We start from the raw sequence: 27,047 nt of genomic DNA on the forward strand, positions 1-27,047 counted from the left end.
CTGTCCGGAGTCATGTGCCCCTAGGACTAGCCACCAGGGCACCTGCTTTTCTTGCATGGAACACCCTCCTCTTTTCCCCTGCCTTCCCCTTTAAACCACTCCAGCTTTGCCTGGATGCAGAAGACGGCCTCTGAGATGTGAGTCCACCACCCTCCCAGGTTGCTGGCTTCCTGAATAAAGCAAGCTTCCTTTTGCCACCATCACTTGCCTCTCAGGTAGTGATCTGCGAGCAGCAAGCAGCTGAACTTGAACTCGAAACCTGTTCTCTGTCCAGGAACACTGTCTTTTTGTTTTCCTCGCCTGAATTTATCCACCCCTCCAGCTTCTCTCTCCTTCACCATTTAACCCACACTGGAAGACCAATTCTAAGACACCCATAGCTCTTTCACTCCATGACAAGCTTGGCACTAGGACCCATCCCAAGGACCACACCTCCCTCCCCTTCCTCAGCCCCCCTCTCCTGTCACTCACCCCTGGAGCCATGACCCTCCAGTCCCAACAAAGGCAGGGCTAATGCCCCAGAGTCCCATCCACCCTCTCATACTCCTCCTCTGCGGCCCCTTCACCACCATCCTAAGGAAGGTACGGCACGGAAGCAGCATCTGGAAAGGAGACGGGGGAGAGTGTAGCCTGCCCTGACCCAACCATGTCCGTGGCTAAGGTAATAGACCCTTTTCCCAATTCCACCATATCAGCAATCAAGGCACCATATCCAACAGCAAATACTTATAATTGAATATAAGTGCCAGCATTTGCCTTCTATTTTCTGGAGAAAAAAAAAATGGAAAGACGGAATCAGATTACTTGCCTGTAAATGCTCTGCCTGTAATCACCCTACATCTACTGACCACTGTTTCCTTCCATCTGGTTTCAACGATAACAGAAGTGGGCGGAGCATCAGGCTGACTTCACTTCAGTAAGAGGCCACCTCGCCACACAGCTCCCAGGTCAAGTCTGGCGGCCTTGGAACCACAAGCTTCGCGGGAGTTCCAGCACAAGAACCCTCGCTTGGGGCCAGTGAAGGCCCGTTCCTCCTCGCAAGCATGCATTTCATAACTGAGGCCGCGGACACTATTTTAGGGGGCATTTCTGGACCTCAGATGCCCCAGTTTCTCCAAGTTCCCAGGCTCACGGAGAGGTAGGTGCTGGGTCTCCAAATAGCCTCCTCGTTGGTCGCCTCCGCCATCCCGCAGGAGGAGCGGAAAGACGCCTCTTCCATTCCCGTCATGCCCTGTCACCTGGCTCTTCCTTCTAGAAGCTGGCAGGCTTCTCCATCCCCCTTGATGCTCCTGTGGCCCCAGGAAGAGGAGGACGCTAAGCCCAGGTCCTTCCTGGAAAATGCCGGCAGAGATCCTTCGGGCAGCATTAGGACGTTAGCTTGCAGGGGGGCAGTAAGGGCTGCAGAAGACGTGAGGGTCTTGTCCAGGGCATCAGGGTGTGAACTGGTGCCTGTGGCTTCAGGAAGCTGTGCCATGTCCCTCGACACAGTGTCCTCCCACCCTGTGCTGTCTCCCGGCACCAAGGCCACGGGTACACAAAGGTGAGACATGGGGGCCTTCAGGGTGCCCTGAGGGCTGTTTCCCACTCTGGTGCAGCCCCTTGAGCTCCCCCTCGGTGTGCCCTCCTTGTACGAGCCACCAGTGCTGTTCTCCCAGCTCTGTCCAAGGCCACGGCCTTCTCCCCATGTTCACTCGGCCTTCTGGAGGTCCCGCTGTGATGCTCAGCAGGAATCTCTGGACGGCGAGCCACTGTGTCACTGCCCGTGGGTGCCCTGAGCTCAGTGCGTGGGGCTTGGCAGGCACTCCAGTAAACGACGGATGGGCCTCTGAGCCAACGAGTCCAGTAGGAAAAGTCCGGAACACCCACCTTCAGTTTGGGAAGGCCCCGACAGCTCCCTCTGGGAGCCAGGGCTGGCTTTGCAGGACAGGGAGGGAGGGGCAGTAAGGGAAGCAGATGGGCCGGCAGCAGAGACGACCATCCTGCCTACCAGGCCCATCCCCACACACATGAGCCCCCCCTGGACGTTAGATGGACAACCACAAGAAGCTCAGCACCGGGGCCCATTCGACTAACTCACGTCAGGGCGGGGGGAGGGGAGAAGGGGGATATGACAAGAAGTTCAAAGTGACCCAAGAGTATGGGTCATGGACATTGGAAAGCCCGGACCTGGAGACCCACGTGACCTAGGCTCTCCTCTCTTCCAGGATAGGCTTCCTTTACTTCGCCAAAGTTTCTGTGCTCCAACAATTCAGTTCACACAAGCCTATTATTACTATGCTCCCCTCCAACTCCCCACTAGGGCTCTTGGTACAAAACCCCCAGACAGTAACTTCAAAGGCTTAGCTGTGGAGTTGGGGACCATTTATGATACACACTTCACCTCACCCAGGTCCAGCCAGACTTGAGCAGATGGGCTTCTGTATTCTATTGCCTGGCATATAAGCACCGACCCCTTGGTCCCTGTTGTATACAAGGCAGGGGGGACCACGGGGAAGAGGGCAACCCCCTGTTTCAAGCATGAGTGGCCAGGGATCCTGACAGATGTCTAGCACACCAATAAGGCCCCAACATCCACACTCAACTAAAAATTAAGAGTCAAGTGCATGGACACTGCCTCTGGGGTTCTTCTTAAGCACCTGTTACCTTATCATCATAATTCATGGCCATTCCTTCTCTCTCAGCTTTGACCTTCACTGTTGGTGGTTCAGTCTCTTGCACTTTGCCCTCGTCTGTGGGCAGCCCTTGGGTTGCATATTTTTCCAATTTAATTCAAGGAACATGCTTTGAGCATGACTGTCACCAGGTAGTGAGCGGCGGGTCCCCTGCTGGTTCTTCCTGGGGAGCACAGACACATAGAAGAGAACCGTGGAGGTGAAGGTTAGTTCTGCAGCAGCCCAGGGATGAGACAGCAGCAGCCCTGCGGAGTTCTGAATACGGTCCTGGAAGGCCTGTGGGGCTCTGCTGGGAGGGAGCAGAGGGCCTTCCAAAGGGGGGCGAGGGGCGCCCGCAGAAGCAGGGAGAGGTCCATCAAGCAAGACTCTATTACATAAATCACGGCCCTTCACATGTGATGAAATACTACGCAGCCATCAAAAATCACAGAGGGGAATGTTACGGGCACCTAAAAATGTTGAAACCACGTTACTAAGTTAAAGGAGGAAAAGGCTCTAATGGGTTGGAAAGTGTTTTTGTTAAAGACCCCACCCACGCCGCTCACCCCCCACCACGCTGCTCACCCCTCGACACCGCTCACCCCCTATATACACGTGGGGAAAGTCCCGGGCTTGTGTGCAGGAAACGGCTAAAGGAGAGGAGGGCCACCAGTGACAATCTTTCTCGCATGTTGTGCTCCCTAAGCATTCTGCACTCTGCATGGATTACTCTTGGAAACGTGCTTCTCAAACCGCTTCCCCCCCCCCGGCCCCCCAGAAAAGGAGTCAGAGAGGGGTGAATGTCTTGGTGCAGACAAATCCAGGGTTGTGTGAGTAGGGGAGGAGGGGGTGGCCAGGCAGCCTGTGCAGGGCAGGGGTGAGGGGGCGGTGACGTAAAACAGGGAAGGCTGAGAGCGAATACGATGGCAAAATCGGCCAGGGCCAGGCTGGCCCCGTGACCTGGGAGGTGTGCCATATCGCATGGTTAATCAGTTGCCCTCTATTTGAGCTTCATACTTGCTCAAGGGTCTGGCGGAACAGGTTTGACCTCATCTCCTTTTTTTTTTTTCCCAGCTATTTAGTCACTTTGCTAAAACTCCTCGTTTTCCGAGTTATTCAACTTTCAATTCCATGTTGATCCGTTCCAAGCCCTCGGGCACATCTCTCCTCTCGCTTCTTCTCACTGGATGGCTCTGCGTGCGCAGCATGAACGGACACCGCGAACCCTGATGACAAGCGTCCTTCCAGGAATCAAAGAAGGCACCTGAGTGACAGCCAGCCGGAGGAGTCCCGAGAAAGCAGAAGCTCAGGCATTAACATGCAGGCTGCCTCTGACTTACCCAGGGCCAAGGACATGACCCACGTTATGGGCTGTTTGTAATTCCCCACTGAGAGCCTGAGAGCAAGGGCGGCCGCACCATCAAAGGCCCTGGAGGAGCCTTGAGAACAGAGGTTTCGGGATTGGGATTCTGAACATTTGCCGAATGGTCCCGCAAAGAAGGGAGGATTCAAAAGCCTCTGCCTGGTGGCAGCACCCCCGGCCCACCTGCTGAAGGTGCTCGCCAGACACACCCTCCTAATCAGGGGCAAGGCAGAAGCCCTCTCGGGACGGAGACAAAAGATTTGAGGCAGTAATGAGATGTGTTATCCTGAAATTGAGGCTTTCTGCCTGGCTGTCACCTGCAAAGGGACATAAGGATGAGTACCTGTGAAATCCTTGGCGTTAGCAAATCTGCACCTTACTAGCATTTTCCCCAAGCGCATTCTCACTTTAATTCCACAACCGCCCTGTAAGAGAAGCGTACCGTCCCCATTTTTCATATGAGGGGAGCAAGTGGAGGCTCGGATACGGAGAGTCACAGTGGTGGCAGAGCCAGTACCGTGAAGTCCTCGTTCATCCGTCCCACAAATACGGACGCTGCCTCTCCTTTGCCGGGCACTGTGTTATTTAGGCCGATGAACTGCGAGACCCAAGTCCCTTCATAGTCTAGAAGGCGTGCAAACAGGTGTGTAAATGAAGGCTGCGAAGTGCCACCGGCGCTGTGAAGGGTGCGTGGGGGACACAGGGCACGTGGTCCCTGCCAACCACGGGGGGGTCAGGAGAGCTTCAGAGAACAGCGCTTCCATGTGCCAGTTTGAACCAGGATGAGCGGGCATTCCTGCCCGGCGAGGCTGAACGACACGGCCTGGACGTCGGCACAGAGCAGGCTGAGTCCACACAGGGCTGCGTGAGGGGGCTGGAGGGCCCACGGTGAGGGCCCACGGAGGGCCAGACCAAGACGAAGCCAGGGCTCACCGCCATGCTAAGGAGGCTTTGATCCAAGAGCAGTGAGGAGCCACGGAGGGGGTGGCGGGTAAAACAGAGAATATCTATTCTGAATCGTATCTTGGGAAGATGGTTCTGGCAGGGGTGATGGGTAAGGGGTCCCAGCAGGGGATCCTCGCAGTGATCCAGAAGCGTGCCATCTGAGGACCCAACCAGAGCAGATCACAGGAGGCAGAGGGAGGCATTCTGGCCAAAAAGATGCACAGAAATGTGGTCAAGAGCTTGAAAGCATGTCCAGGGAGCAGCTCCTAGGTCTGGGCGATGGGGTGGGTGGGCAGAAAAAAGACAGAGGAAGTGCGTTTGTGGGGAAGCTGATGAGGCCTTTGGTGGACTGAGAGCCCCACTCTCCGGACCACCCCACCGCTTGCAGCTAGAAGTCACCTCCTCCAACAACCCTCTGCAGGACAGGGCGGGTGGAGGATGGGCATGCAGCTGAGGGATGGCAGGTGCCCGGACAGGAGGTGCCTTGCGGGCCATAATAAGCCACTGATGCCTTTGAGGAAGTTGCCAGGAGACGGTTAATGCAAGACTGTTCCCAATACCTGGCGTTCAGTCCTCCTCAGAGCCTCTTCCATCAGCTGCAGACCCCACAGCTCCCCAGTGGGCGTCCTTACCACGAAGGTCCAGACACAGCGGAAGTCACCAAGGGCAGAGCCCATTCCTGGAAGGCGGTCAAGGATTCCAGACTCACACAAGTCTGGGTTGAGAAAAGGGAGGAAAGACAGCCAGTGTCCACCCAAAAAATGATCCCCTGAACAAGGGCTCTGATAGTACGGTTGTGAAGGTTATCACTTCGCTGGGGCTGCACATTTAAAATAGTTACGCGGTAATCAAACCCAGAAAATGCTGACCATCCCTGAAGGTCTCCAGTGCATCTAGTGCTGATAAGGAGAGTTATCAGTTGCCTTTTGTGTAGGGCCAGATGAGCTATGGGTGGGTGCGTGGAGAGGGGGGATGAGTGCGGGGGGCGGGGCAGGGAGCTGCCAGCATCCCCTAGCACAGCAGACTGCCATTGAAAGGCGACATACTCGCCAGGATTTAAACAGCATCTCTGAAACCACTTTCCAGAGAATGTGGAGTGACTGACCACACCACACTCTGAATGAGGGGTCCTCAGAGGCAGAAAGAAAAGCAAACCCGGAAGGGAACAAATGAGGACGCGGATGGTGAGGGATTAACTTTTAATCCTGCTTGGTGATCCTTTTTCGGCCATATCTTTGTCTCCCCGAACTGATCAAGGACGGTCCAGGAAATCCATGCTCTTGGAGGGAAAACAGAGCCGTCCGCATGAACTTAGAGCTCCCCTGGTCTGGCGGGATTAGCTCACCATACCCACAGAGCCGAGCACAGGCCCCAGTGCGTGGGGTGCTTTTTACGGGCAGAGGAGCTGCAGTTTAAACCCTTTCTGAACCTCCAGCCAAATCCGGAAAAGTAAAGGGCTGCAGTCAGGAACAGGCAAGGCAACAGCCAGAAAGGGGCTCTGGAAAAGTCCTAGATCCCCACGGGTGGAGATGGTGACCTTGGTGCACTTACAGAGCATTTGATTTACTTGCTGAGGCAAAATTCCCTAAGAATGAGACCCTGGGACCTGAGTGGAGCGCCTCTTCACTGCAGTGATCCCTGGCAGGCTCATTGTAAAGTAATGAATTTTGTGGACGCTCAGAGAGAACAAAATAGCTTCAAATGCGGTAGATCGATGCTATGCAGTGCAGAGACACAGCCTTCAGGGTCTGCGAGCTACGCTCAGGTACCGTGCAGAGCTCAGCGGCAATCTGTCCTTTGGAAGGCCAGCTAAGGAGTCAGCCCCAGGCCCGGGCTCCACGCCGGGGTCCCTGACATCTGAGCCATTTGGAAGATCCTGGGTTTGGGCGTTTCTGTCCAGGGCCGGGTCAGGTACGTCCTACCCCTGCTCCAGGGCCCGGGGCGCTGTCCAGGTTGACACCCATCCCAAGGAAGCAGAGCCAAGCTGGCCTGGGGGTTTTGTGGGAGGTTTGTTTGTTTGACTTTGTTTGGTGTTTTACAATAGACAATCTCTCCATTTCCTCTGTAGGGCTGAATTCCCTATGCACAAGAAATAAATAAATAAAACCAAAACAAACGAATGAAAAGGGAAAGTGAAGAGCTCCTTACCGTCCCTCTTCAGCTCCAAGTTTATGTGAGTCTGTAAACTCCAAAGCCCCTGGACTCCCCCAACTCTATAGATTTCCCTCTGGGGGGAAATGTACATGTAATTGACAGAACAAAAAATATCAGGAATCAGGATCTTGGGAGTAAAAGAACACTCAGAAACCACACAAAGCAGAAATAAAGAACCAAATGTGGAACGAATCCAGCTTGAATTAGAAGCAACATCTAAAATGACAGGTTCAGAAAGCCCTGAACAGAGCCCCGGGCTGAGGTTGACCCTGAGTCCGCAGGCCCTGCCTTTCTTGTGAAGCTGGGTGGATGGGTCTGGAGAGGGGGTGCTGGCTGGGGAAGAGCCTCTGGGTTGGCCCAGAGAGCGGGAGCGCGAGGCCAGAGCCATGGGGGCGGCAGCGGCAGCGACCAGCAGGGAGAACATTTCACTTGCGCTCTGCAAAGGCGGTAGTCTCTCCAGGGACGGGGTGAGGCACAGGCTTCATCTCCACTGTCTACATCCTTTTGTATCTTTTTAAATTAAACACATGCATCCATTCACTCATTCAGAAGTAAATGAATAAAAATGCATGCTATGCCGGAGTGAAATCCAGAGACAATAAAAAAGACTAGGATAACTTACAATTTCTCCAATGAGGTGTTGTTTAGAAACGAAGGGGAAGGTGGGGGAAGGGCTCAAGCAAGTGAAGAAAACAAGTAATCAACAAGAGCACATGGTCCTGGCCCAGCGGCACCAGTATCTTGGGCTGCCCCCCAGACCACAGGTGGCGCCCTCCCCCCGCCTATAATGGCACTATTGGGGAGTTCAGCTGTTCCTCCCATTTCTCCACCTAAGTAACTGTTCCCCAAAGTTGACCTCGGCGGCGCCTTCATTCCATGTGCTCTGCTCACCTGACTCTGACACGGCTCCCAGTGATAGAGGAGATCGGTGTCTCCTCCCCGTGAATCCAGGCGGGCTAGAGACCCTCGTGCCTTCAAGGCTAGGTCACAGAGGCTTCTATGACGCCCTCTCGGGACGCTTATTTGCAGCCCTGGGAGCTGGGGAAGAACCTGGCTGCTCTGAGCCCTGAGCCCGCCATCCTGGGAGGAAGCCACGCCAGCCCCAGGAGGGACCATGGGGACAGCAAGAGATGCTGGCCCCCACAGCTCCACGTTCTGGAGCCCCAGCCAACAGCTGCCTGTAGCCTCACCAAAGACACTAAGCCAGAGTCACCGCCAGCCAAACCCTTCCTGAAGTCCTGGCCTGTGGGATTCCTGAGAGAATAAGAGATTATTTTAAGCCACCAAGACTAGGGATGGTCGGTTGAAAAGCTCTATATAACTGATAATGCACCTCTAAACAATGGAATCCCCCAGGTCTAGACCTCTCAAATTCACCTCAGGGACCAACTTCTTTTAAGTTTATTTACTTGAGGGAGAGAGAGAGTGTGCATGTGTGTGTGCACACAAGCGGGCGAGGGGGAGAGAGGGAGGGAGAAAGGGAGAGAGAGGATCCCAAGCAGGCTCTACACTGTTAATGTGGAGCCCGACGCGGGGCTTGAACCCATGAACCATGAGATCATGACCTGAGCCGAGATCAAGAGTTGGACACTCAACCGACCGAGCCACCCAGGCGCCCCCTCCTCCCTGCCCCCACTTCTTATTGGTTTTAAGGCTCGGAGCTTGGCCAAGCCCTGGAGTCGAGCCGCCAGTTCCAGAAATGTGTTTAAATAAATTCATTGTGTCTGCCCATACTTGACTCCCTCCCAGACAACCCCCACTGATGTCTGCCTTCCTCGGCTCTCTTCCTGGCAGAGTCCTTGCTCTTCTCTCCCACCTTGATGTGGACCGTCTCTAAATCCTGTTTACTCAGTCACTCCCTGCCCCTCGTGTGTCCCCCTTGGGCAGCCATACCTCCGTCCACCTGCTACCCTCTGCCCCTGGCCTGCCAGCCACCTCCCAGCCCTCATCCCCCTGACTCCCCACACACAGAGCAGGAAGGGCTATTTTTTATTTTACACCCACGGTGTTCCAGAAAAGACGGATGGCAGCTTAAGCACAAAGAATTCTCAGCCTCGAACACTGTGATGGTCACTGCTTTTTTGGGCACTGAAGTATATCCCCCATTGTTCCAAGAATCAAATGACCAATGCCTGGTGATGGGGCCTCTGTCTCCGCCCCCAACACGAATGCAAACTCGGAAGACCCCAAAGCCCTTCCCGGGAATGGCTCTTTCTCTGCCCCACACCCAGCCAACTCCCAGTCCCTCCTGAAGGCCCAGCCCATTAGGCATCTCTGCTGGGAGGCTGTCCTTGGCCCCTGGGGCAGCGTGCCCCCCCCTTCTGCCTCACTAGCGACCAGGCAGCTTAAGTCACAGCCCCACCGTGACCCATCTGCGTGGGCTCCTCTGTGCTTCCACCACAGGCAACCAGCATGTGCTTGGGGAATGAATCAATCGCTCATTCTCCCAGAACCCCCTTCCTAGTGCACCTCCATGCCAAAGAGCAACCCTCACCTGCAAAGTGGGGCCCTGCAGACAGCCCCACTCCACCACCACCTTCCCTATGCCAGCTCTATGGGTCCTCCAGTGTGCAGAGGGGCTCCAAATCTCCGTAGCTTCATTTTCATGCACTTCTGAGTTGGCCCCACTTCCCCTCTCTCGGGCCTCAAGCACATCAGGAGGAAGGCAGGCTGCTCAGGACTCCTCCCGCGGTCCCCATGGTCTGCGTGCGCTCAGTGCTCATGCCCCGAACAAATGCTGCTCTCCAGGATGGAGGATGCCATTCGTAGCCTCCTAGGGCTTAAAAGGAGAAAAAGTACTGGCAACACTGGATTCTCAGCTTCTAGAATGGTGCCTGGTACCTAAGAGGAGCTCCAATATTTGTTGACTGAAGGGAAAAACGAGAAGGTCCCTGGCCCAGCCCCTGACCCGGATAAGGCATGCACCGCCCGGCCCAGCTCTCCACCAGGCACCGAGGCCTGAGAGGTTGCAAGGACTCGGCCAAGGTCACCAGCAAGCCAGGGACGGAAACTGGAAGCCCACCTCCTGCCTCCTGGCGCACGGCCCTCCTTCTGCCCAACCTCAGCTTTCTCACCACCCACCCCTTCCATGTTCCAAAGACAGCATCTCCAACGAGAAAGTTCTGGACAGCCGCCAGGAGTATTTTTCTTCCTGGCTTTAAAACAAACTGTGACAAATGGCTCTGCCGATCTGGGCCGTGAGGCTGAGCAAATGGGACTGCGATTTACACTATTAACTTAAATTCTACTCCGTGTTATTTCAAATTAGGGCATTTTAATCAGGAATTATAAAAAGTATTGTTGGGGCGGGAAGAGGTACGTTTAAAAGTTGTCAGTCGCTTCATTTACAAATTTGCTTGTTCCTGGCCACCCCCGGAAATTGTAGTGTTTTTTACCCACTCCCTTTACCTCCATCCACACAAAGCCCTGTCTCAGGGATGTAAAGGATGATTCTTGGGACCCCCTAAGCCTGACTGTCACACCTGTGGCTCATCTCCGCTGATGACAGCCCAGGAGGGGAAGCTCTGTTAGAAAGTTCTTCTTTGCTCTGAACAGATATTGCACTCAGGGATCCTGGACGCAGGACAAGCCCAGCCACCTGTCCACCCATTCCGTGGACAACAACTGAGCACATTCAAGGCACGAGACACGGAGACGGGTGCTAAAGCTGAGAGAGGAGTCCAGGAACCACCTTGGTGCTCAAGGAGCTTGCCATCTAGAAGCTCCGAGGCTCCTCCTCTCCAGGCTGGACAGCCCTAGACCTTTCCCCATCTCTTCTAAGCAGGCTCCGGTTTCCCTTTGTCCCGCCAAATGTGTGACCCGGAACCTAGGCCGTGCCCCACCTGCGGTCTGGCCGGCACAGGGCAAGCAGACCACCATACCACCTTGGTTCTAGACACCAAATTTCTTTCAGTACAGACAAGGCAGCTTTCTTTGGTGGCCACAGCACGTGGCTGGTGCCTGCCAACTGAAGCCGGCCCCCCATCCAGTGGCCCCCCGATCTCGCACTTGTGCAGCTGGATTCCAAACCTTGCTTCTGTCCTAACGCAATACAGAGCATCAGGCTACCCCGTCTGTTTTTTTATTTTTCTTACCAACCAACATACTTGTTGTCTCTTCTTGTGTTGAAGTTCTTTAAATGACTTTAAGTGACCTTCACCTTCAAAAACACTCAAGGGAAAAATGCAGAAAGGTCGAGGACAGAATCCTACATCGCCCTAAGCCAGTCAGAAAACGCTGAACAGGATGCCTGGACACAGAGCGCCGCGCTCCCGCCTGTCCGCCCTTTGCATCAGCACGCCTCTGGCTGGCACGCACAGAAGGCACTGTCAATAAACGCGACTTGATGCCAAACCCTAAGCCATTCCGCACGTATTACAAATACAAATGAAGTTTAAGAAAAGGTGTTATGTTTCTAGGGGCTCCACTGCGCCAGTCCCTTCATATCTAAATACCTCCTCCTGGCCTGCATGGTGTCCAAAGCCCAGGCCCGCGCCCGCAGCCATCCAGCCTCCACCTAGTGCTTCCAAACTCTGCCAGTGGGCTTTGCTTACAACGTTTTCCATCTTCCTGGGCTGGTGACTGACAACAATAAGGACAAAGGAAGAGGAAGGAGGGAAGAAAGGAAGGAAGGAGGAGGAAGGGGGAGGAACCAGGAAAACAACAACAGCCGTACCAGCTCCGCTCAGCACTGAGCCTTGCCAGGCCCTGCTCCAAACGCCTCGTGTGGGGCACATCTAACCCTCACAACAACGTGAGGTCGGTGCCTTTCTCATCCCTGTCTGCAGACGACTGTGGTGGCCCCAGGTTAAGGAATCTGCCCAGGGTCTGTACTCGGAACCATTCCACAGCACCGCTGCCCAGGAAAAGGTAACAGGTAGGGGGATGGGCGTGGAGCGAAGCACCGGCCAGATAAGGAGTTAACTGCACAGGGACCGTGGGAGGCTGGGGTCTGGGAGGGCATCTTCGGGAAGCCACCTGCATCTGAATCTTGGGAAGTAAACAGGAGTTAAGGACAGGCAGCCCAAGGGCAGGTACGGGGAGGCACTCATCCCCATGGAAGTCAGGGCCCGCGCAAAACCAGGGGACAGAGAGTGAGCTCTGGCTAGCGGGACAGGACAAGCCGGGCTGCAGGGCGCATAGCTGAAGACGGACAAGCAGGGACCAGGGCTTTAAGACATGTGTCTTGGGAAAGAAGGGCCCTTCCTCCTGCGTACATGTGGTCACCCAGGGCTCATTTCCAACTCCCACCCCCTTGGAGATCATCTCCCCTCCTCCGGGGCAAGCCTTGGGCCTGGAGACAGGTGTTAAACGACTGCTTGTAGAGAGGAAGGAAACGGCATCAAGGGCCAGACTCCATACAGGGAAGGAAGGGTCCCCCCCGGCCCTTCCCCCACACGGCTCCCACCTTCTCCGGAAGAAGAAAGGAAGCACCGAGCAACTGCTTCTTCTGTAACCTGTTAAATCAAATCATTGAGGCTTCATTACTTGGCTTTTTCTAACTGTCGATATCAGCGTCTGGCAAACACGTGGAATCATGGGCCTCTAGGAACCTACTGAAGTTAAGGGGATCCGCAACCCACCGTCATCGAATGACAAAATATGCATCGTCTCAGGACTGGACACATTTCTTTGCTTCAGTCTAGATGCTAATGACATCATGCGACAACAGGAGCCATCTCAAGCTCAGAAGATGAAAAATAACTGCACGTTTCTTTAATTTTTGAATGAAGAGGGATTAATACCCGCACCTATTCGGGGACTGCCAAATCCTAAAATTTTGCCACACTTGCCGAATTTTTTTTCCCCCAAGAAAGTAAGCTCTAGAGCTGTCACCCATGTCTGTGTCTCCCCCTCCTCAGAGCCATTCCACCCCCACCTCCTGCAGAAACAACAACAGCCTGCACTTGGCATTTATCGCTCCCGTGCGGTTTTTATGCGTTTACTATATATGTATAACAATATAACGTTTCTGCACATTTCAAAATTGTTTCAAATGTCATCACTGAATGCACTTTGCATCTTTTTTTTACTTGACAAAACCTTTTGGAGAGTAATCTCTGTTGACATCTGTCATTCGGAGTGCCTTCCTTTTGACTGTGGCCTATCACGGCCCCCTGTATGAATATTCACTGCATCTGTTACAATGTATCTATTCATTTCCCTGTTGATGAACTCTTAAACGGTTTCCCTGCCCTTCACTACAATGAATATGCCTATAATTGTTCATCTAAGGGTATCTTCAGTCCCACTGTGTGCTGCCCAAATCGCTGGCAACACTGGAACACCAATTTACATTCCCAAGGTCAAGGTTTAAGTGCTCCTTCTGTCCCACGTCTTTGTCAACTCCCTAGTTGTGTCTGGCTTTACATTTTTACCAATCTGACGGGGACAAAATGTTACCTCCTTGTTATTCTGAAGGTGGATTTCAAGCACAAACACAAATTACTGATAAATGCAGCCTAACGGACAAGAACTTTCCACGACATGTGGGCAGATAATAAGCGTTCCTTGGGTTTTCTGGAAAATAATACGGGAAGGGGAGGAATGGGAGAGAAGTTGCAGATAAAACAAGACTGGCTGGGAGCTGACAACGGCTGCAAGTGGGTGACGGGTGCGTGGGGGTCATCACCCCACTCTCTCCACTGGAGTATATATTTGAAAATTTCCACACAAAGAAATTAAAGTAAGAAAAAGCTGTAACAGTATCAGGGCAGAGCACAAGAGCAGTGATCCTGGCAGAGAGTGGCCTTGAGAGAGGGCATGGGGCAGAGCCGGAGGGGCAGCAGAGGACGAAAGGAAGCTGGGAGACGGGCTTTGGATTGTGTTATTGTGATTTAAGTCAGAAAAGTCAGGAACAGCATCCCTCCAATTAGCATTCCCAAAATGGTACCAGACTTTTAAGCATTATGGGTGGAATAGTCACCATTAAAAACCCCCCGAGACGTCGTTCCAAGGAATTTACTTCGAAATACAGAACGTTTCCTTTGTTTTTGTTCTATCAGATTTGGTTTTTTAACAGGTGCGAGAATGATCTCTTTGAAGAAAACTTCAGAATGAAGAGAAATTGGTCCCCGGGCTTCTGGTTCTGACGTCCGCGAGGGCTTCCGCAAGGGTAAGAGCTCCTACCGCACACTTATGAGGGCGACTTTACCCTTGATGAATCATGTTAGAATCCTGGATGCCTCTAAGCAGCTAGTGCGGGGAGGCCCCGAGACCCCATGGCTTCAGGGGCGGGGGTCCAGGCCTGGGATGTGAAAGATGAACCTCAAAGAAACAGAGTGGGATGCAGAACAGAGCAAAGTTTGACCAGGGAGAAAGCCACAGGGGAGGAAGGGAGAGCACTTCTGCTCAAGCGGATAACAAAGTGTAGAAAAGGAAAAGCCGCAACCAGAATTAGAGCCAATGGATTAGAGCCGGGAGCTCCAGGGAAGAAGTGTCCTGAGCGTCGAGGCAGAAGGTCCCCTGCACCGTCATCCATCACTGCTGTGTCCTGGGCCCTGAGAGCCCACGGTGGCAGTCGTCAGTGGGGGCCACCAGGGCCACCTGCCAGCGAGCCCACGGCAAAAACGGCTTCGCGAAGGCATTTTCAGGCTCCTCTGAGTAGCCCTGCCAGAAATCGTCCACCTCTGGGTCGTGCGTGCCCCCCCCTTCCCCTGTAGCCTCCACTCCTTCCACCTCTGCCCCTAAAGCAGTCATTCATTAACCACAGGGGTTTACCTCCCAGTAACAAGGGAGGCTGCAAAGCCTCTTTCTGGTCCAAAAGCACAGTGAGAGGCACCGACGATGGAGAGGCTCAGTCGCCAAACGCTATGGGGCAGCTCCACAGTCGGGTCATCCTGTCCCGCTCCCTCGCACGCAGAAAAGGGAACTGAGGTCAATGTGTGCAATGTCACATGGCTAGTTCCGCACAAGGGGGCTTAGAGAACTCAGGTCCGGATTCCCAGGTCAGCGCCCTTGTCCCTCCCCCAAGGCTTCCCCTTTCTAAAGCTACTTTTGTATTCACACCCTCAGGGAGCGAGAAATCCCATTTGGGACGGATACTCATCGAGTGACCTTCAGGGGCCTGAGCTTCTTCCCCTTTGTGCCCTTGACTCCTGGCCGCTCCGCAGTGGCTCAGTCCTCTTTGGTGCATTTATGACTGTCAGTCTGTGAGAGCAGGCAGGAAGCTTCCAGGCCGCAAGCTCTCGGAGGCCCGCCTTCTCAGCTGACAGCACCCGGGGCCAGCCTGCTCCAGTCACACCATCCACGCCTGAGGCTGCAGGCACAGCGGTCTCAGAGGAGGGCAGGAAGAGGTGGCTTTCCAGTGTCAGCTTGGCCCCTCGCAGGGCGGTGGCCAAGGCCAAGTCCCAGGATGCTATGTGCGTACCCAAGACGCTATCCCGTGGACGGTGCAGCTGACCCTCAAACCCCCCATGCAGTGTGGACCGTTGTCCCTACTCCTCGGTGAGGAAGCTGGGGTCCCGAGAGGTCTGAGATCCACTCAAGGTCACCGAGTTAGCAGGAGTCAGGGGAAGGGCAGGAAACTGCGGCTTTCTATTTCAGGGGCCGGACTGCAGAGCCTGGCAGTCAGGTTCCCCGGCTGATCCTGCCCTCCCCAAACCCGTGCTCAGCACTCTACTCCCTAATGCCGTCTCGGACCAGAGGACCCGCGCTTCCTTCATCCCTCTCAAAGAACACCTGTCAGGGATCTCCCCACAGGAAATGCTACCACAAAGAAAAAGGTGACCCCAGCCACAATGCTCCTCCAACTCCTTTTCTCTATTTCCCCAAGAGCCACACCAAGACCAACGATGATCCAACAGCGCCCCTGTCCATCTGGGGCTGCCAGATCAGCAGGGACCTTACCTGGAAAGGAATGCAGGAAACTGCAGTCCCTGGGCCCCTGATAAGGAGAGCCCCAGGCAGTGACTCCAAATTACAAACCAAGATGATGTGATGGCAGAGAAGAAAGCCAGCAAAGGGGGACGTCTGTGCGGTGGGCAGTGGTCAGAAAAGGGGGCTGCCCTGGGTTGCCGAGGGCCACCTGGAGAAAACCTGTCTAGTATCAACTGGCTCCACGTTAAGACTTTTCCAGAAACCCCACATTACAAGGAAGGGCAGGCTCTGTAACTGGTCCCTATGGCCTAGCCACCACACTGGCCAGTTTTTGAACCAAACATACATACGATCAGTAGACGTGAGGGATGTTACCCATGGGGGTGGGGGGTGGGGTCTCAGCTACTCGGCTGAAATCGTCAAGAGGAAAAATGGAAGTTTCCCTTGTGAAGAAGAAATCAAGGCTCAGACCACAGGGTAACATCCTGTTGAGTTTCCAGTATGCTGGCCGTCCCTGGAGGCTTCAAACTTGCCAACCCCAGAACCACAAGAAGGATTCCAAAATTAACTCGCTTTATGTGTGCCTCTGTGTGTATACACGTACACGTCCGTGCATGCACATCTATACACTACATGTGCACACATGCATACACACGCGTGTGTTGTTTTAAACACACACGTCCTCTTTCTCAGGAGAACCCTGTCGGATACTGACTTGTGTACCAGGGTGGGTCTAGAGGAACTGGTCTCAAATATGTGTTTTCCCAAATGGCTCTGGGGTTTCTGGAATTCTCTAATCTGAAGAAGTTTAAAGGCAAACGACTCTTTAAAAAGAAAGAGAAAAGGAAAGGAAAAGCATAAGTTCGGGACACATTAAAGCGATCATCAGCCACTAACACCATGGCAGCTAGTAACCAGATGGGATGACCGCAAAGGTCCCAGATTAGAGGTCAAGTGTGCTGGGCCCCCTTCATACTCTGCTGGTGGGAATGTGGGATGGCAGAGTCACTGGGGAAGACACATTGGCAGTTTCCTGTAAAGTCACACATGAACTCGCCCTACCACCCAGCAATACCCACTCCTGGTATTTATTTACCCAAGAGAAATGAAAGCCTATATCTACACCAAGCTTCTACATGAAACAGCAGATTTATAACAGCCCCAAACTGGAAACAACCCAAATGTCCACCAATGGGACATCTGTCCATCACAGAATGCAGTCTGTCTGTACACACAAGCACATGGATGAACCGCAAAAGCATTATGCTGAGCGAGGGAAGTCAGATTCGAAAGGCTTCATACTGTAGGGTTGCATCTGGCTCATGTTCTGACTAGGACAGCACCGTGGTAACAGCAACCAGATTCGAAGCCGCCGCCTCTGAAGGTGTAAGGAGGGAACTTCCTGGGGCCAAAGTGCCGTTCTCTATCGACTGTGATGGCGGGTCACATAAACCTTTGCCAACGTCCACCCGCTCAGAGAGCCACCCACTTAATGCAGGTGAATTTCTGTTGCATGTTAATTGCACCACACTAAAGCAGATCAGAGCAATACCGGACACCTTCTCCTTAGCAGGAAGTGGTCTGTGCTGGCTGTGACCTAGAGAAATCACACAACCTTGCTGTACCCCTGACTGCCTCATCTGGACAAGGGGCTGCGGAACAGTCCTCTGACCCAAAACAGCAGGGATGAAGTCAGAGAATGTGCATGAACACACACAGCCTGGACCCACGTGGGGGGTTCGGTAAACGTCAGCTTCTGCTTCCCTCCTCAGTGCAAAGGAGCCACCCTCCTGATCCATAAACCTTCCGGGTCAGGGGTCAGGGATGCACCAGAGGGCTCAGTGAAGACAAGGAGGGCAGCCTGTAGCCTGAGGGGGACATGGAGGGTGGAGGGAAGCCGTGGATGTGGCTGCTGGGGTGCTGGGCGGGGGGAAGACCGAGGACAGCACGGAGGGGGTGGCAAGGGCCGGACTGCTGTGGACCGTTTTGCTCAAGGCCAGCCTGCGCTGTGGCCTCCAGGCCCCTCATTTCCCTGCCTTAATGAGAGACCACGCAAGAGCCTGCCCACGACTGCATCGTCTCCTCCCGTCGCCGGCTTAAACACAGAGCAGCGCTGGAGCAGGACAAAGTCTCCTTTATGACACACTGTGGCTTGTTCCCACTGCCGTTTGAACCCTGCGGCTCTGGGACACGGGACACCAGCTTCAGCCACTCCCCACCACTTCCCACTGGCGCCAGGACAGCGCATTCCCGTGCCTGGCTCCGGGGGAAATGCCATTATCATTATCTTCCGGAGGAGCTAGAGACTTCCAGGGGCCGGGGTCAGGGAGGATGGATCCGCAAGGCTTCAAGGAACCTTCAGGGGCTTGGAAGCGAGAGGTGCCGGTTCGTTAGTATATCTCATTTTACTTCAGAAGTTCCTCTTAGCACAACACGCTTCCCAGCCAAGACAGGGGTCGTTTCTGACTCATAAAGAGCGAAGGCAAGCATTTCCTCAAGTCCTTGGAGGAGAGGTGGAGGGAGGCAGTAAGTGCCACTGAAGAGGAATCACAGGATAGCATCATTGCTAGAGGCAGAAGCGAGGGGGCTGTCAGTGGAGAAATGTAGAGTGGGAGACGGCTAAGGCTGAGGGGGAGCTGGCTTGCACACCGGCTGCGCCGACGCACAGGGGCAGAGGTGTGGCGGGCGGCAAAGAGGTGGGGCGGGCAGGCAGGCGAGACCCAGGCAGTAGCGCCCAGGCAATGGGGTGAGGAGCCCCATCAGAGCCGCTGCAGCTCTCAACATCAAGTGACGCCAAGGCTGATGTAGACTCGGTGGCCAGGGCATATGGTCAGTGGCTCGGAGATGCCTGAGGCCCAGCCCTGGCGGTCCCGCCCAGACCGAAACAAGACCAGCAAGATATCCTAAGGAATGTGACAACGTGGTCCAAAGGTCTTGCGTTAATGGCTCGGCGACTGTGTACTGTGGCCTAAATCCAATCTCCAATGGCCAAGGCAACCCGTGCCAGGGAGGGGCCCCAGCCCTAAAGGACACCTCCCACTGACGGAGCGATTTTCCAGGCACCCGGCACAGCCTGGCGCCCTCTCCCTACGGTGGCCCCGTTCGACTCTCACACTGGCACCTATTGTTTTACAGCCGAAGAAGGAAACAGGGGCTTAGAAGAGTTAAGTAGCTTGCCCCAAATCCTACTGCTGGCTCCCTAACAAGTGCTTATTGAATGGTGGCTAGCTGGACAGATGGACGGATGACTGCAAGGACAGATGGATAAAGGAAAGGCCAGGGGGACAGATGGCTTCAGTGTCACTCTTCTCCTGGGATGACGCTTGGACCTTCGAAGCCCTGTCAGAGGTGACGAGAGCAACGGGGAACATACGAGCAGCTACCCATGAACGGAACAGTACCCACAAGTATTCAGGACACCTTTGTTTTGTTGAAAGTGGAGGGAAAATTTAAAAAAAACATTAGGCAGAAGAGACATGGTGGCTCCATGTCTTTAAGTTTCCAAATTCATAAAGACGGGCCCGAGGGGCCAGCGCCGGCTTCCCCCTCCGTCTGAATGGTTTCCTTTGGGTCTCTGTGGGCCTTGAAGGTTTCACTTGGACAAGAATCAGAGCATGCCCCAGATCACACCCGGAGCAGGAGAGGCGCCTCACAAAGGCCGTCTTCCTCTGCTTTGTTTAAAGCAAGATCAGATTCGGCATCTGCACTTTTACTCGCTGCCTGACGAAAACCAGATGCCAAAGGCCCCCCGGGGCTGCGGGGGGGGGGGGGGGCTGCCCTTAGGAAAACCGTGTGAGTCAGCCAGGCAAAATGAGTCCTGCCCGGTCCCAGGGCCTCGCTCGCTCCACACTCCCGAGCCCTGAAGAAAAGGCACATTTGCAATCTCTTGACAAGAAGACGGATAAGAAAGATGGGCTCGGCGCCTCGATCTTGGTTTAACCTGGAGGTCTGGAACTTTCTCCTGAGGCACCCCCGGCCAGCTCCGCTGATGACTGAGTCGCTGAAGCTGGTCACCAGTGGATACCGGCCACCAGAACATTCCCCTAAACAAGCCATGTGACGTGCCGGTACCCCTGGAGAGAGGAGCGGTGTCCCGAACACAGCTCGTAGGAGCCCCTACCCTGGCCTTCAGGAGTAGAGGCAAGAGCCAAAGTCACCGTCCAAGGGGACCACGCCCCGGAGGCAGAACGGGAGGCCACCAGCGAGCATTCCACACGGGCCCCTGGGCAGACCACGCCAGGAGGAGGTGTTAAAGTGTAACCTGAAGACCTCGTGTCACCTAGACCCTGGACAAACGGCAGTGATCACGTAGCGCCATTCCGTTACTGCCTCAGATCTGGCTTCCACGACTTCCTGGCCAAAGGCAGGACAATCCAAGTCTTCTGCTGGAAGGCAGCCTTCCTCTGCTTGTGACGGCATCTTCGGCCCCTGGCCCTTGGGCCCCAGGATGCTCTGGCCTGGGGGGAGGGGAAGAAATGCAGGAATCCTGGCTCTTAGCTGCCTCTGCCAGGGGGTGTCACCTGTCACTTCCTCACCCATTGTGTGGTCTAAGTGTGGTCACCTGACCCCCCAAAACGGTGCAGACCTGGAGGAGAATGTGTGTGCCCGTGCCGTCCCTGTCACATCATCGTAAGCCCCGGCCTCTCATTCCAAGGGCCTAACCCGCATCTTCAGATGAACTCGAGGTCCCATTACTTAGGTCTTCCATCATTTCCGCAAAACGCCACTGGCAAAGACCAGACAGCCTTGTCCTCAAATCGATCCCCTCTTTCAAATGTCCATTTTCTGTCATTTCCCAAGTCATCACACTCAGACCCTGAGAGGCAGCTTCTAGACGCCCCGCCACCGGCTCCGCATTCCATCAACCCGCCTCGGCAGTTACTTTATTCCTTTACGATTTTCCTTTGACAGCGTCCTCCATCTCCTACTGTGCTCACCGCACACGTCCCCACCGTAACTGAATTATTCCACCCAGCTTTTACTGTCTTCCCTTCTAACCGACCTGGTCCATGGTGGCCTCCCCTCCCCCTCCAGGTCCCCGCTCCTGGCTTCTCCCCTGCTCTCAACACCTCCTGCTGCATCCATCGAGGGTCACCTTGTAAGCCTGCAGCTCGCCGCGTCTAGAATCTGCCTGTGGGATTAGTTAGGACGTAATCTCGCCATTCTCTGACGGCGCCCCGTCCGTGCTTGTCTCTACGGGTCTGCTCACGCCGTCCGCTGCTTGGAATGCCCTCTGCCCTTCCCACACACATCCTAATCCCACCCCAGGGTCCATTCCAAGTACAATATCCTCGCTCCAGCTTTGCCTGCCACTGGACTTTCCTCTCTCCTTTCTGGCTCAGCACAGGGATGAGCGCTGGCTCTGAGCAGTGTGCCTTTGGATGACAGGCTGACCTGTACTGTTTTATAAGAGTAAATCCTTATTTCCTGCTCCTTTGAGGGAGTGTCTAACACAGGTCGCCTTCAACTATAAGTAGCGGGAAACACCAACTCGACTGGCTGCAACAGCTGAGACAGAAAGTATGGGTGCCGACCTGTCAGTCCTTAGTGGCTCTGTGATCAAGGACCCTGGTTCCTCACCTGTGAGGGCGCAGCAGCCTTACCTTCCTCATGGTGACAAGATGGATGCCTCACTTCCAAGAACCTAGTGGAAGGAGCTGTCCTCTTTCTGTGTTTCTTTTGTTTTGTTTTGAGAGAGAGGGAGAGCATGAGTGGGGGAGGGGCAGAGAGAGAGAGAGAGAGAGAGAGACAGAGACAGAGAGAGAGAGGGAATCCCAAGCAGGCTCCACACTGTGGGTATAGAGCCTGACTGATGAGTGGGGGAGGGGCAGAGAGAGAGAGAGAGAGAGAGAGAGAGAGAGAGAGAGGGAATCCCAAGCAGGCTCCACACTGTGGGTACAGAGCCTGACTGACGCAGGGCTGGAACTCACAAACCGCGAGGTCATGACCTCAGCCAAACCAAGAGTTGGCGTTTAACCGACTGAGCCACCCAGGCGCCCCCCTTCCGTGTTTCTTCTTAAGAGAAGGCATTTTTCCCAGGGTGCCTATGGCAGACTTCTCATATCTCACTGTCCAAAACTGTGTCACATGCCCCATGTCTACATCATGGCCTTTATGACTGGCTTAGATGGGTCAGCTTGTACCCCGGAGCGGGAAATGGGGTCACTTTTCCTTGAGAAGCACGGGGGCAGAGGCACGACCTTCGAACCAAGTCAGGGCTCCATCATTAAGGAAAGAACGGCGGTCCCGTGCAGGCACCCAACAGCCTGTGCCAGAGGCGGGGACCAATGTCACGTGTCTGTTTTCCCAACTTGCCGCCCCCATCATGTGCTGGCACGTAAGGGTCCTCAGCAAAGAGCTGTGGGACTGAGCTGAGCTAGAAATTATCCTGTGGGTGTGAGAAAAGAGCATGATAATAGAGTGGACACAATTGGACATTTGTGGAGAGAAACTGGAGAGAAGGCCAACAAATTGGAACAGATGCGAAAAAAGGACTTAGCAGAGGAGGTNCACAGATAGGGAGGAGCAGGCCACACGCCAGAGCACCGGGCTTCTCCCGACAGGGCCCAGCTGGGCCTTCTCCTCAGTTCAACCCTCGTCTCCAATGGGCCGGCGATCTACATCCAGTCCACAGCCCGTCGGGCACAAAGGAGGCTTACAATGAGGACTGTCAGTGCCCAGCAAGGAACCAGGCACTCCGTGGGCACACACAAGTGGGTCGGATACGAGAACACATGCGGTCTGGGCTGTAAAAGCGACTGCTCCCTCTAACTCCGGACCGAAGAGGCAGCTCTTTCAGCTGCTGACAGGTCTCTGGGCCTTCCTTCTCTAGGGCCATCCCGCTCAGCTCTCTTCCTGCATGTCAGCTTTCCAGAACAGCCTCCCAGATTCTCCGGGCTGCCGACAGCACTGCACACGCCTCCACCTGGGCTGGGAAACGCGCCAGGAACCGCACGGAAGCTATACCAAACACAAGGCCCCGAGGTCCCACTGAGGCGCCCTATCTACATCACAAGTCCCTGAGTTTTAGCTCTTAGAAATTTTAAAATTCCTTTACCAGGAGGGTAGCAAGCGCGTCCCTGGCTTAAGAAAACTGTTACAGGCAGCACTCCGAGAGTTCACGCAGATTACAACGCGGATTCAATATTCGATACATAACGACTGAACCATATGACGCTGTTGCCATTCAGGGCTTTCTGACCTACAAATGTGGCAATGTCACACAGCTCCGCTCCATATCTACTCCCCGCCAGGGAACAGGCGAAGGAGGGGCTTGGGACCCCACGATCAAGTTCAAGTTCGCACCAAGTTCCCAAAGGCACTTACAGCCTGGTGCGTTAGACCACTAATTAAAAAGTAATATACCGTCCAGCTTCACTACTGTAATTAATTACACGTGTATGTATTTGCGGGCTTGGTGGCCTTCTCTGCTCGCCTGTAAGCGACATAAGAGTGCCAGCTGTTGTCTTCACTATAGAACACACTGCCAAGCACATAGCAGAACACATTAGCTAGTTGTTAAATTTATTAATTCATGTTAAAACAGGTAAGTGCAAGTGGTGTTGGAAGCATTGGGGGGTAAGGATCGGGGACTCCACTAACTTGGAAATCCTGATATTGCTAATGATGTTGAATTAGGTCTTCGTGAAAGAGGTCTTTATATCCCATATAATGTACCGGCAGCAAATGTACACAGGGTTTCACAGGGACTATTTAAAATACTTATGAAATGGAAACTAATTTGACAATAAACTATTAAAAAAATAAAAAAATAAAAAAAATAAAATACTTATGAGGACAAACTGTTTTCAAGCACAATCCCGTTTTTCAGAAACTCCATTTACATAAACAATTGGTGCACTAATTGCAAATCATTCTTATTTCTCTCCGAAAGCGGGATCCCCTAAGGACCTTTATTAGAATAGCGTTCCGTTCGTCTGGTTTGAGTTACAATATTTACTTAAAAGTAATAACAGCAAAGTTCTTGAAAAATACCTGGTGACTCAAACATTTTACGAATTCAAACCAACCCTCCTCCTTAGTCTATGTTGGTAGGGACTTCACCGTCACGTTACAGGAAAGTACTGAAGCTTGAACCCACAGTCGTATTTGCCAAATTTTTTTGCAGGACACTTGTGACATCAAGAAACTGAGCCAATGTCAGAAAGGGGTTGAAAACGGAAAATCAAGAAAGGATGATGTGAAGGGCAACTGTAATCCAATGTGGCCTAATAAATGACACACATGAAGTCACATTCCAGTGATAAGCACAGCAGGTGAAAGTTTTAGGTCATGCAGCCCCAATCTTGTCACCAATCGATACAATGTAATGTACTGACAATGCCAGTGCACAGCGCAGACCCTCTGATCTATCCCTCAACCCCCCTGGAGAGCCAGCCCTGAGCTTGGTCGGTGTCTCCAGGCGAGTCTGGCCTCTTGTTCTCTGCAACGCCTCCGAGATTTGCCAACACGCCAGTCACATTCACCAGGCGTCTTGAACTCTCTCGACATGGCAAATGATCCACGGGCCCTGTCCCCACGCCAAAAGCAAACAGAAACCTGTCACCGGCCAGGAGGACACGTGGCCTCTCCAAAGGATGCCAGAGCCCCCATCCCGCCTCCTCTGCAGAACCCTGCAAATCTCTGCGATGCTGGCGGGATGATCAGGGGGGTGGAGGAGATTACGCGCAGAATGTCTTAAGAGATTAGTTACTTAAAATCCTCCACATGACTTCAGCCATCCCCGTTACAGACGACAGAGGAAAAGCCGACTTGATTAAAGCTGAATGCCTATACATGTGCAAAAGGCAAAATATGGAGAAGAAAACCAGAGTCAGATTACTGATGGGCACGGCACCAGCACCAGGACGTTAGGGGCTGCTGAATAAATTATGACAAGGAGGCACACGCAGCAATCAGAGATTCACCAGAAATACCGCAGCCCTCGAGGCTCTCATATTTACTTACTTTCCCCCAAAGCATAGATTGAATCCGGCCTTGTCCTCGGTTGAGGCCTGTCTCTCCCCAAATTCCAAATATGGGAAATGACAGCTCTTCCGTGGCGGGGGTAAAAGTGGGAAGGCAAATGTTTGTATTACGTAATGTTTTAATTTTAAAACAAAGGCTGCGTGTACCAGAGTCTCTCTCTGTCTCCTGCTTGGGGCGGTTTCTAGTCCTTTCTCCACTCTCCCCAGCCAGGGCCACAGGAGTCTCGGCCCCACCCCCGGAATAATTCCCCTTTAAGATAAAAGGCTTACACTCAAGAGCCATAAGGATCCTTTCAAAATACATTCAAGTCTGGAGGCGCTTGAGGTCTCCGTCTCCTTCCTCCCTTCTAGAAGTCCGCTGCAGGGGCTGAGGGAGGGGGGATAGCTATTCACAAGAGCTGGATTCATGCAAGTGTGAGACAGGAGTCACAGATGCTGTTCCTTCAGCCAGAAAGGTGCAGGGACATGCAGCTAGGGCCACAGCCCCATCCCGACAGAGGGACGGAGAACCAGCGAGGCAAGGCGCTCGGATGCAATCTTGCTTCTTTGTGACGAAATGCTAGAAGGCACACGGCAAAATGGGCCAGCGTGCCATGTTCTGGACTAAAACATCACAAGACATTAAGGAAGCTGTTCAGCAAACTGTCTCTAAACAGCGTCATCAAGGGCTGCCAGGTTTCAGGACCAGCCTAGATGGGATGACCAGCCGAGCGGCCGCTCCTGACAGTTTACAGAGACGTGTCCGCCCAGGAAGCCGAAGCCCCAACAGGCCGGCCATCCCCAAACCAGCACAAAACCACCGCGGAACAAAACCGATGAGAGGAACGCCAGAAAGGCCTCCGAAGATGGCCCTGTCCAGGACGCTCTGGGGAGCAGCGGCCACCAGCTTCGGGGCGGAGGGGACTCCCACCGAGCACCGTTTCCAACCCTAAGTCCCAGGAAACTGGTGGAGACTGACACTGAAGAGAAGTGTGCACGGATGCGTGCGGAGGGTTAGCGCTGGGTCAGATGACGGCACCTGGCAAGGGTCTGGATCCCGCTGAGCTCACACAGAGTTTCTGGAAAATGGAGCCCACATGGAGAGGGCCCTGAGCTGTCCCTGCAGCTCCTCCTCCCAAGGCTCTGTGAGGGGAGCTGCTCTGCTGGGAAGCAGGGAGGCAGGGTGCTAGGTGGCAGACACCGCACCCTTACCGCCACCACACTCCCAGCGTGAGGGCACTCAGGACAAAGCGTGCATGGATGCGGTCTCTGCAGGTGGCAGGTACGTGGCTGCTCTATTTCTCTTCTGTTCCGGCTTCTGTTCCCAGAGCTAAGGGTGGAATTCCCAGTGCCCACAGACAGACAACGTCCCCCGCAGCTAATGAAGGCATCCCACATCTCCAGAACTTGGGATCTTTGTGTATTTCAGAAGGAAGAATGTGCCCACCCCAATCTCCCCCAATCACTGGTATTCATCCTCTACTCCTCAAGGGTCCTTCGTCACGGCCGACGGGGTACGTGTAAGGCACCACCGCTAAAGAAGAGGGGAGAACAACCCAGGAGGAAAAGATGTTAAGGAACCGTAAGAGAAAGATTTTGTACCGTAGGGACAGAAAAGAGTTCCCTAGTGTCAGAGTGTTTCTAATTAATCTTTCTATTTATGAAGACTAAAACATTCAGGGGCGCCTGGATGGCTCAGTCAGTTGGGCATCTGACTTCAGCTTAGGTCATGATCTCGCGGTTCGTGAGTTTGAGCCCCGCGTCGGGCTCTGTGCTGATGCCTCAGAGCCTGGAGCCGCTTCAGATTCTGTCTCTCCCTCTTTCTGCCCCTCCCCTGGTCGTACTCTGTCTCTCTCAAACATAAATAAACACTCAAAAAAAGGTTTTTTCTAAAGATTAAAAAATACAGATCAGGTGACTTCTTAGAATGTGTGTCATGATTTTCCCTTTTAATTTCTGGTATGTGAGAAAACGGAATAATGAGCTGCTTGTAGCCAGCACTCAAACGTTTGCTGAATGAACAGATGAAAAGTCTTTTTAGGGAAGTATTGCAGGTTGTTCCTAACAAAACAGTGGTCCCGCGCTGGGCAGTACCAACATCAAACCCCGCTACTGAACAAGGGTGGACTAGGGTATGTGAACCCAACGAGC

The 27,047-nt window shown here is 53.7% G+C and overlaps 1 protein-coding gene and 1 long non-coding RNA gene across 3 annotated transcripts in view; one reads left to right on the forward strand and one right to left on the reverse strand.

Annotated features, from left to right (window-relative positions):
* Window positions 1-27,047, reverse strand: part of IGSF3 (immunoglobulin superfamily member 3) — a 90,533-nt gene that overhangs the window by 53,190 nt on the left and 10,296 nt on the right. The window lies entirely within an intron of this gene.
* LOC144234646 (uncharacterized) lies at window positions 11,804-15,212 on the forward strand. The gene is made up of 3 exons (XR_013336028.1): window positions 11,804-11,982; window positions 14,135-14,227; window positions 15,127-15,212. It is a non-coding gene; the product is annotated as an uncharacterized LOC144234646 (long non-coding RNA).

Source organism: Crocuta crocuta, unplaced genomic scaffold (genome assembly GCF_008692635.1).
Source record: "Crocuta crocuta isolate KB4526 unplaced genomic scaffold, BGI_CrCroc_1.0 scaffold180, whole genome shotgun sequence".
In the NCBI taxonomy this organism is placed as follows: domain Eukaryota; kingdom Metazoa; phylum Chordata; class Mammalia; order Carnivora; family Hyaenidae; genus Crocuta; species Crocuta crocuta.